This window comes from Lipotes vexillifer, unplaced genomic scaffold (genome assembly GCF_000442215.2).
Source record: "Lipotes vexillifer unplaced genomic scaffold, Lipotes_vexillifer_v1.1 scaffold1066, whole genome shotgun sequence".
Taxonomy (NCBI): Eukaryota; Metazoa; Chordata; class Mammalia; order Artiodactyla; family Lipotidae; genus Lipotes; species Lipotes vexillifer.
In genome coordinates this window covers 1673210-1682855 of record NW_006771394.1, presented here as the reverse complement: position 1 = coordinate 1682855, position 9646 = coordinate 1673210, and positions in this window count along the sequence as shown.

The following is a 9646-nucleotide window of genomic DNA, read 5'->3' as shown; positions in this document are numbered from 1 at the left end:
AGACAATAAAAAAACATTAAAAATGAATTGTATGGCAAGTTAGAAATCAATAAATGTTTTGGAGAAAAATAAATCAAGGATAGAGAATAGAGAGTATAGGGGAGATGGGCATTACCATTTTATATAAGTTGGTTGAAAAAGAACCCGTTGAGAAGGTAACATCTGAACAGTGGCTTAAGGAGGTGAAGGGGGCAGCACATAGATACCTAAGGGAAGAGCCTTCCAGACACAGGAAACAACAGCAAAGGCCCTGTGTTGGGAGCACGGCTAGTGTGTTCAAGGTACAGTAAGGCAGCCCTGTGGCTGGGAGCAGAGTAAAGGCAAAACAGACGTGTTTTCCCAGTGGACGGAAGTGGGGTGTAATACAAAGAGAGAAGTGAAGGATGAAGAAGATGTCAACTGACGTGGGGGAAAACGCAGGAGCGGTGTTAGGAGTAATGGCCTTGAGTTTAAATGTTGACAGGATAAATTTGAGATGCCAGTTAGACATCCACTGGGAAATGTTGCGTGGGCAGCTGTACATGCAAGTCTTGAGTTCACTGGAAAGATGTGGGTTGGGATTCTAAATTTGCAGATACACAGTGTACAGATGGCATTTTAGGTCATGAGATTAGAACAGATGATCAAAGAAATGGTTGTAATTAAAGAAGAGGCCTAAGGACTGAGCACTGCAGCACTCCAACTTAAGAACTCAAAGAGATGACGAAGGACCAGCGAAAAGCACTGTATCCTGCTTTCCCTCTTATGATAAGGCCACACCCAGGGAGCGTCTCCTTGGTGATGAGTGAGTGGCTCCTGAGACCCTCAACCAGCACCATCCTCTCTTCTGATGATAATTGTCAGCTATTCCAGCTTTCTGACTCTTTCATCTGGGCTTGTTTTTCCACTTTATTCCTACAAGATGCTGGGCACTAGATTTTTTAAATGTGTGAGTTCCTGGGAGTAAGGAATGGCTAATTTTATGTATCTGAAGGTGGCTTTCTGGATACAAATGAACTATTTTGTTTTGAGTATGTTTCACAATAGGAAGGGGGAAAGGGCACCAGAGCTATTTTCTGTTGACAGAGTCCATCAAACTACTGATTTCATTTGAATTAACAAAAAATAAAAAGCAAATTGACACAGACAGGAAACCCTTTAATTCCAGGCTGGAAGAAACTAGGAGCATTCAGTCTGAGGATGGTCACTGGGAAAGAAACAGGCAGGATGGATATTGAAGCTACATGCTAACCTCTGCTATAGAACATGTTTGTACCCTGTTCTGTTCCACATTGCCAGGCCATTTAATGGAACTTTGGGGAAAAATTAAGGCAAGGACTGCAGCTTTATATGCACCCTGTTTTAAAGAACGGCTAGGTTCAATTGCAGGGCGGGGGAGTTTAAGTAAGTGAGATATGAAGCCATAAGGACCAGTGATTCTAGGGTACGCATGAAAATCCGAATTTTTATGTGAAATTTTCTGAATTTTAGTGTTTATAACTATTTCAAATACTCTTCAAACGCAGTGAGAGCCAAAACATACATTCACACTCAAACACACACATCCGTGGATGACAACTCTCTCAGTGGACAGCATATTCTACAAACAATACAGAATTTTCTAGCTAACAATCACGATAAACTGCCAGAGAACTCTATTTCTTGGTGATAAGATTTCCTGCTTAAAAACAACAATAACAAAACAATTATAAAACATATTAGTTAGTGCTGTGATGTTTTAATGATAGAATGTTAAGAATCAACCTACTGATTCAGGAAAAACTTTTATGGCATGGGAATCTTCTTGTCACTGAACCAGCAAGTCAGTAGTGACTTCTTTTACCTCCAAGTGAGGCTCGTCTTAAAATTGTACCAAATAAAATAATGTAAACTAGTGATGAAACCCTGAAGTCCTCAAAAACAGAGATTCCGGAATATTTTTATATTTGTCTCCAGATAGAGAGCGATAGGAATTGACATAAGCCAATTTGGCCCTTCAGGAGTTTTCAAGCATTTTGGTAGATATCAAAAAGAGACTGGAAATATATGGAAGCTCTGAGGTCTCTTCAGCAGGTGGTGTTTTACACTGGAAACAAATCTTAGACCCGACTACAATAACCTACTAATGCGAAGGCACAACCTATTTTAGTTAAGCGTGGGGAAAACGTTCTCTGTTTTCAAGTAATCCCATAAGCACCTATGAAGGATGCATTCTGAGGTAGAAACCACAATACTGGGACTCAGTCTCAGCCAAAATCTATTTGGGTCAGTCGTAGCGTTCTCTAGAAAGTTCCATATAGAGCATAGGCCTGCAACATTCCTATACCTTTCTTATGTAATGGTCTCAGGGGCTGAATAGTCCTTCTCACCAACCATATATTTTGAACACTCATTTCACCAGTGAAAAGTGATCTCTTATGCTAATAAAAAGGATGAGATTTTCAGACAGAATTCAAGTGTTAACAGGTCCTAGAGTATATATTAAAATGAATTTATATGTTGGTACATTACACTGTGTCTACTAAAGCATAATACGCGGACAGTGTAACAGCGGTCCTAACTACCTTCCATTTATAGGCAAAGCACAAATACCCCCTCATTCTGGATTCCTAAGACCTGCACAGCTGTAATTCAGGACACTCATGTCACTGAAGATAGTGACAACATTGGCTTAGAAAATTATCTTTATTACAAACAAGGAAATTTCCTTTTGAAATTGGTGTGAATCTTTTCAAAGCCCTGATTCTTTTCCCTCTTTGGGCCACTATGTTCTTTATGGCTAGATCAAAGATGCATATAATATATATATATATATATAAAATATGTATATACTGCATATATAAAAACTAAAAAGCAATCAACAGTTACCTGTGTAAGGAGGTGGAGTCACCACTCCATCCCAACAACAAGTAAAAAGCTGAACAGAATGAAAATCAACAAAATGTGATAATACAAGGAAAGGTGCAAACATTTCGGATGGTACGTGGTAGAGAGTAAAAGCAGCATGAAGAATGGAGAGTTCTTTAGTGAAAATTCATATTCTGTTGAGATTCGAAAGTATACGAAAAATTGGAATATTTATAGTAGCTTCTAGACCTGATTGAATAAAGAAAATCTATATTAGGTTATGAGATAGTATGAAACAGGATACCGACATAGAACTGGCTCAGCATGACTAGCAGGTAGGAGAAACATTGAATTTCTTCCACTATGAGTTAATTAGACCCGTGACCTAATTCTTATTCTTCACTAACAGCCATCTGTGTGAAGTTCTTCATGTAACTTAATTTCCCAAGTCTCATACCTGACTTTTAGAAGTAAGAATGGTATAAAAATGGAGGACATTATTTTTCTTTCATAAAATGTGTGGCACATTTTGTTTTCATGGAATCTTTAATTATAAGAAGAGTAAACCAGAGTACAGACAATTTGCGGAAAACCATAGCAAAAAGTCTTATTTGCCTGATATCAAAACCCTTTTCATTTTGTTTTCTTCCTGGTTTTATCCACAATGACACATATTTTTATGTAGATTGATTATGATACCTAAACAAATTCTGTTTTGCTTATTTTACTAACTTTGTATTAAAATTTAAATCCGTTTACTTGTAGATTTCATTATTGATCTTGGTTTCTTTCCATGTTATACAATGATGTGAACATTTAGAATTAAATGAAGTAATATCTTCTAGTGAAAGTTAAGACCATGGGAGTCTGATTTTTTAATTAATAACATGCAGATTTTAAAATTACTTTTTGTCCCCAAATTATATGAGTGTATTCTCGGGATGAGAGAGAATATTATAGAAGAATACAGGGACATGAAAGAGACGTGGAAATGCATTAACAGAGTAAACTATACAGCAGCCTGTACTATATTTCATTCCTCTTCAAGGACCATAGCCATTTGTTTGTGCTTCTTTAATTTCTTTCATCAGTATCTTCTTGTTTTCTATGTTTTTAAGGTCTGTAGTTTCCAGTGTACAGGTCTTTCATCTCCTTGGTTAAATTTATTCCTAGGTATCTTATTGTTTTTGATATTATTATAAAGGGGGTTGTTTTCTCAATTTCTCTTTCTAATGGTTTGTTGTTAGTGTATAGAATCACACCTGGTTTTTTAATACTGATTTTTGGATCTTGCAACTTTACTAAATTCATTTATTTGTTCTAACAGTTTTTTTGGTGGATTTCTTAGAATTTTCTCTATATAAGATAATGTCATCTGCAAACAGACAGTTTTACTTCTGCCTTCTGATTTGGATGCTTTTTTCTTTCCCTTGCCCAGTTGGGCTAACTAGGATTTCCAGTACTATGTTGAATAAAAGTGGCAAGAGTGGGCATCCTTGTCTTGTTCCTGATCTTAGAGGAAAAGCTTTCAGCTTTTCACCATTGAGTACGATGTTAGCTGTGGGCTTGTCGTACATGGCATCTATTTTGTTGAGATACATTCCTTCCATACCTAATTTGTTGAGGGTTTCTAATGTGACGTGATTTTGAATTTCGTCAAATGCTTTTTCTGCATCCATTGAGATGATAATATAATTTTTATCCTTTATTCTATTGATGTGGTGCCTCCCATTTAGTGATTTTTATATGTTGAATTATCCTTGCATCCTAGGGATAAATCCCACTTGACCATGGTATATGATCCTTTTAATGTGCTGAATGTGTTGAATTCTATTTGCTAGTATTTCGTGGAAGATTTTTGGGCATATGTACATCAGGGATATTTTCTTGTAGTAGTGTCCTTGTCTGGCTTTGGTATTCTACTTGATTACTCCAATCAGTTCTTGGGTTTAATATCATCTTTAAACAATTTTTTAATGAGGTATAATTGACATGCAACATTATATTGGTTTCAGGTGTACAAATGATGATTTAATATTTGTATATATTATAACATGATTGCCACAATAAGTCTAGTTAACATTAGTTACCATACATAGTTACATTTTTTTCTTGTGACGAGAACTTTTAAGATCTTTTAGCTACTTTCAGATACACAATACAGTATTCTTAACTGTAGTCACCATGCTATACATTACATCCTCATGACTTATTTATTTTTTAACTGGAAGTTTGTACCTTTTGACCCCCTTCGTCCATTTTGCCCACCCCCCAGCCCCCTGCCTCTGGCAACCAATCTCTGTAGCTCTGAGTTTATTTTTTTGGTTTTGGTTTTGCTTTTGGATTTCACATGTGAGATCACATGGTATTTATCTTTCTCTGTCTGACTTACTCCACTTGGCACAATGACCTCAAGGTCTATCTATGTTTTCAAAAATGGCAGGATTTCCTTCTTTTTATGGCAGAATAATATTCCGTTATATATCTATATCTATATCACGTTTTCTTTATCCATTCATCCATCAGTTGACACTTAGGTTGTTTCCATATCTTGGCTATTGTAAATAGTACTGAAATAAACAGAGGGGTGCAGATATCTTTTTAAGTTAGTGTTTTTGTTTTCTTCAGGTAAATACCCAGAACTGGAATTGCCAGATCATATGGTAATTCTATTTTTAACTTTTTGAGGGCCCTCCATACTGTTTTCCATAGTGGCTGTACCAATTTACATTTCCACCAACAGTGCACAAGGGTTCTCTTTTCTCCACATCCTTGCCTACACCTCTCATCTCTTGTCTTTTTGATAACAGCCATCCTAACAGGTATGCAGTGATATCTCATTGTGGTTCTGATTGGTGTTTCCCTGGCCTGTTTTTTTCCCCCCACAATGCTAAGTATTGTATATGAAAAACTAGAAATAATTTGATGCTTGGGATGATTTTTTAAAAATCTTTATTGGAGTATAATTGCTTTACAATGCTGTGTTAGTTTCTGCTATACAACAAAGTGAATCAGCTGTATGTATACCTATATCCCTGTATCCCCTCCCTCTTGAGCCTCCCTCCCACCTTCCCTATCCCACCCCTTTTCTTTCTCCAGTGAGCCTTCCCTTTGCTTCTATTGGGTGTTATTCTAAGGGCACTAACAGTCCCAGGTCACGTCAGCCCCAAAGGGTTTAGAATTGTTTGAACCTGGACTTTGTTTCCTGTTAGGGCCAGACTGTTTCTGGTTTAATGTTGCTTGCTGTGCCCCTCAAAAGTTTGGGTATTTACAAGGACCCTCCTGCTTGGCAGGCCCTGGGTGCCATTTTTGTGTCTTAGCCCTGTGAGTCTATTGAAGGCTCTGCTCGGCTTCTCAATCGTACCGCCACTGCCTTTGGAATTGAGGATCATATTGAGAAAAGTTGTTGCAAGTGCTAATTGCTGTCCCCTTATCAAGTCATATAGTAGTATTTCATAATATTTATTCAGCATCACTTATTATTAATACATTGGTGGATAGTGAAGTTACTTATAACTTTTCAAAGTAGGTAAAAATCAATTATATTTAAAATGGAGTTTTTTAATTAGAAATTTGCCATTTTTTTTTGTTTTATTGTCTCTAACTATGCATTGTTGTCAAGGAGAAGCCTGATGTTCATATGATTCTTTTTCTTTTGTAGGGAAGCTGTTCTTTCTCTTTGGAATAATTTAGGAGTGTTATTTTTTAGCCTTGGCTTGTGGAATTTGATGTGTTTAGTTGTAGATTTGTGCTCATTCTCCAGATTGATACCTTTGGGTCTTTTTTTCTGCTCTGTAAAATCTTTTATTATTTCATTGATTATATATTTTTCTCTGTTATCTAGCTTTCCTTTTCCCAATGATTCTATTGAATAGATTTTGGGTCTAATAGATCTTTTCTCCGCAACTCTTTATTTCATTGCATCTTCCATCATTTTTTCCTTTCACACCATGTTCTGTGAGTCCTTTGGCACGATTGTCTAAGCTCACTAATTTACTCTTCAGCCTAATTCATTTTGCTATTCATCTCACCTTTTGAACCTACTTTTCTTAACAAGTTCTCCAGAGTTTTTCATAAACACCCTTCTAGTTTTATAGAAATGGTAAACAAATCCACATAATCTCATTATAGTCTTAACTTGCTCCATTAAATATTTTTCCATATGTTAGTTTTCTACTTACTGAATTGGAGTTCTTTCTTTCTTTCTTTCTTTCTTTTTGTTTGTTTGTTTTTGCGGCACGCGGGCCCCTCACAGCCGTGGCCCCTCCCGCCGCGGAGCACAGGCTCCGGACGCGCAGGCCCAGCGGCCATGGCCCACAGGCCCAGGTGCCCCGCGGCACGTGGGATCCTCCCAGACCGGGGCACGAACCCGCGTCCCCTGCATCGGCAGGTGGACTCCCAACCACTGCGCCACCAGGGAAGCCCTGGAGTTCATTCCTAAATAGTTTTGGTTTTCCTCAGACATCTTCTGGTTCTTAGTTTATCTGCTCACATTTTCAGAACCATTTCCTGCTTACTTGCTTATGGATGCATGTTTTGACTAAAGAAGCTTGTCTTTGGAGAGCTGTGAATACTGAAGAACATGGTGTGACGGCAACCTATAATTTGGTTTTGAAAGCACCCCCTTCATCTGTCTCTGTGCCTTCAAGCTGCCTGGAATTCTCTGGTTTTAGTGCTCTATTCGCTGATACCTTTTGGAAGCAAACTCAGTTACTGTATCCTCTCAAGATATTTGTACAAGGTGACAGCTTGAGTTGATAGTTACCTAAAGCTCCGTTATCATTCCTTATATCCTTTGACCCCCAGTGTCCTCCTAACCTACTCTGATCTCAACACCATTTATTTACTCTGTGTATTTTCATTACAATTGTCTGTAGTTTTCAGTTCCTCTTTCATTCCTGTTGGTTTTCTGTTCTTCAGAAATTCACCAAATTTTTTGTTTTCCAATAACATAAAATATTTTAGACAGCTTTGGTTTCATTTCAGATGATTTTGGACTAGGGTGGAAGTGGTTGCTTGTGATCAGTCCGCTCTGCTTTGCAATGAAGATCATACTGTTGCAGGGGTATAAACTGTAGAATAAAAACCTCAGGAGTAGTTTATACAGAAGCACATGGTGATGGTTTGTGTCTACTTCTGGTGTTGCTATAGTGAGAGGACAGGTGTAGGAAGGTAAGCATGAGATTTCCAGAAATTGATTTGTATTCCAAGTTGAGTATTGAATCTTTGGTCCTTGGTTAGCCAAAAAAGAGAGAGAGAGAGAGAGAGAGAGAGAGAGAGAGAGAGAGAGAGTGAGCCAACTGTATAATAAAGAATGAGCTAGAATACAAATCAGAGAAATCCTTCAGAATGAGTCAAGCAGGTCTTCTTACACAAAACCTCTTCCAAAAAACACAGGACACAGATGAGTATTTGATTCCAGGAAAGAAGTTTTAAGAAAATAACCATGTTGAAGATCAGGATTTTGGTTGATTTCAGGATACTGATTATTGACAATGATTGACGTTCCATTGGAGCCTTCACCAGAGAAGATTGCACGTAGCTCTGAAGTAAAGCACTAGACCAGTAATTTTCCGTGGTATGTAAATAATAATCATTTTATTTCTTAAGCCATCTCAGTGTATCCACCCTGAGTCTAGGTACTCAGAGAAGGTCAGAAACCACTTAAAATATATTCATAATGAAAAACCAAAATTTAAACACAGTTAAAATCATGTATTGTATGTTATTTTAAAAAGCTCATTACCAAAAGTGCACACTGGCATTGTACAACATGGAAACAATCCACTGAGGTCAAGTCAATTCTAGGAATTTTAGAAGTTTGAATCCATCTTTATGCATTTAAATTTGAAACTGAGTAACAAGAGTAATAGAATGATATAAGTGGAAAGACCTGGAAACTCATTAGACTAACATCACGAGCATTTTAATTATCTGGAATTTTAAAATAAACATGGTTTGGACCTTAAATTATATCTATGGTGATTGCCAAAGATAGCTGCATGTCAAAATCACAGAGAGGACATTTTCTTTTAAATGCAAAACCCCAGGTCTTACTCAGAGATTTCATTTCAGTTGGTTTTCAGGGGCCCTTGGGAATTTACAATGTTAAAAATCTCCCTAGATGATAGAGGACACTAGTAAGATATCTGATTTAGAAAACTTACTGGATTCTTCATGGTTCCTTCATTTATAGAATATGCATGCTATATATTCTTTCTTTCTTCCTTCCTTCCTTCCCTCCCTTCCTTTCTTCCTTCTTTCTTTCTTTCCTTCTTTCTATCTTTTTTACTAAAAGGTCTAGAGTTTTCCTCAAAATGCTTTTAGATCCCAATTGTTTTAGGGAAATAAGGCACAAAAATTAACTATAGCAGGAAATCAACCTATATCCATGGAACCTAAGTGGTTTTAACGAGTTCATCTCTTTTTTTGCTTTCAACACTACCCAATGAAGAAAAATAAAACTCCCCCCAAAGAATAGCTTTTGTAACTCGTATTGCAAGTTCACAGAAACAGGAAACATCTGAGCTCTAGCAAATCCTTTGATGAAAACTTGCAATACTAACTCCTCAGAAAAAGAGAACATAAATGAAATCTCTCATCTTCAGCATGATCTTTCACTGAGTTCATTGCCATTCTCTAAGTAAGGCCTGCGAATCACCCACAGATTTTCATAGTGTCAACTTGTGGCTGTTCCTGGAGGATCCAAATTTGCCTTTAGTCTTGATAGTCTCTTCCTATTTGTTTTTAAACTTGTAACAAACCTGAAACATCTCACACTTCTTTCTTCCTTTCTCCCTCCCTCTCTTTCCTTCCCCTC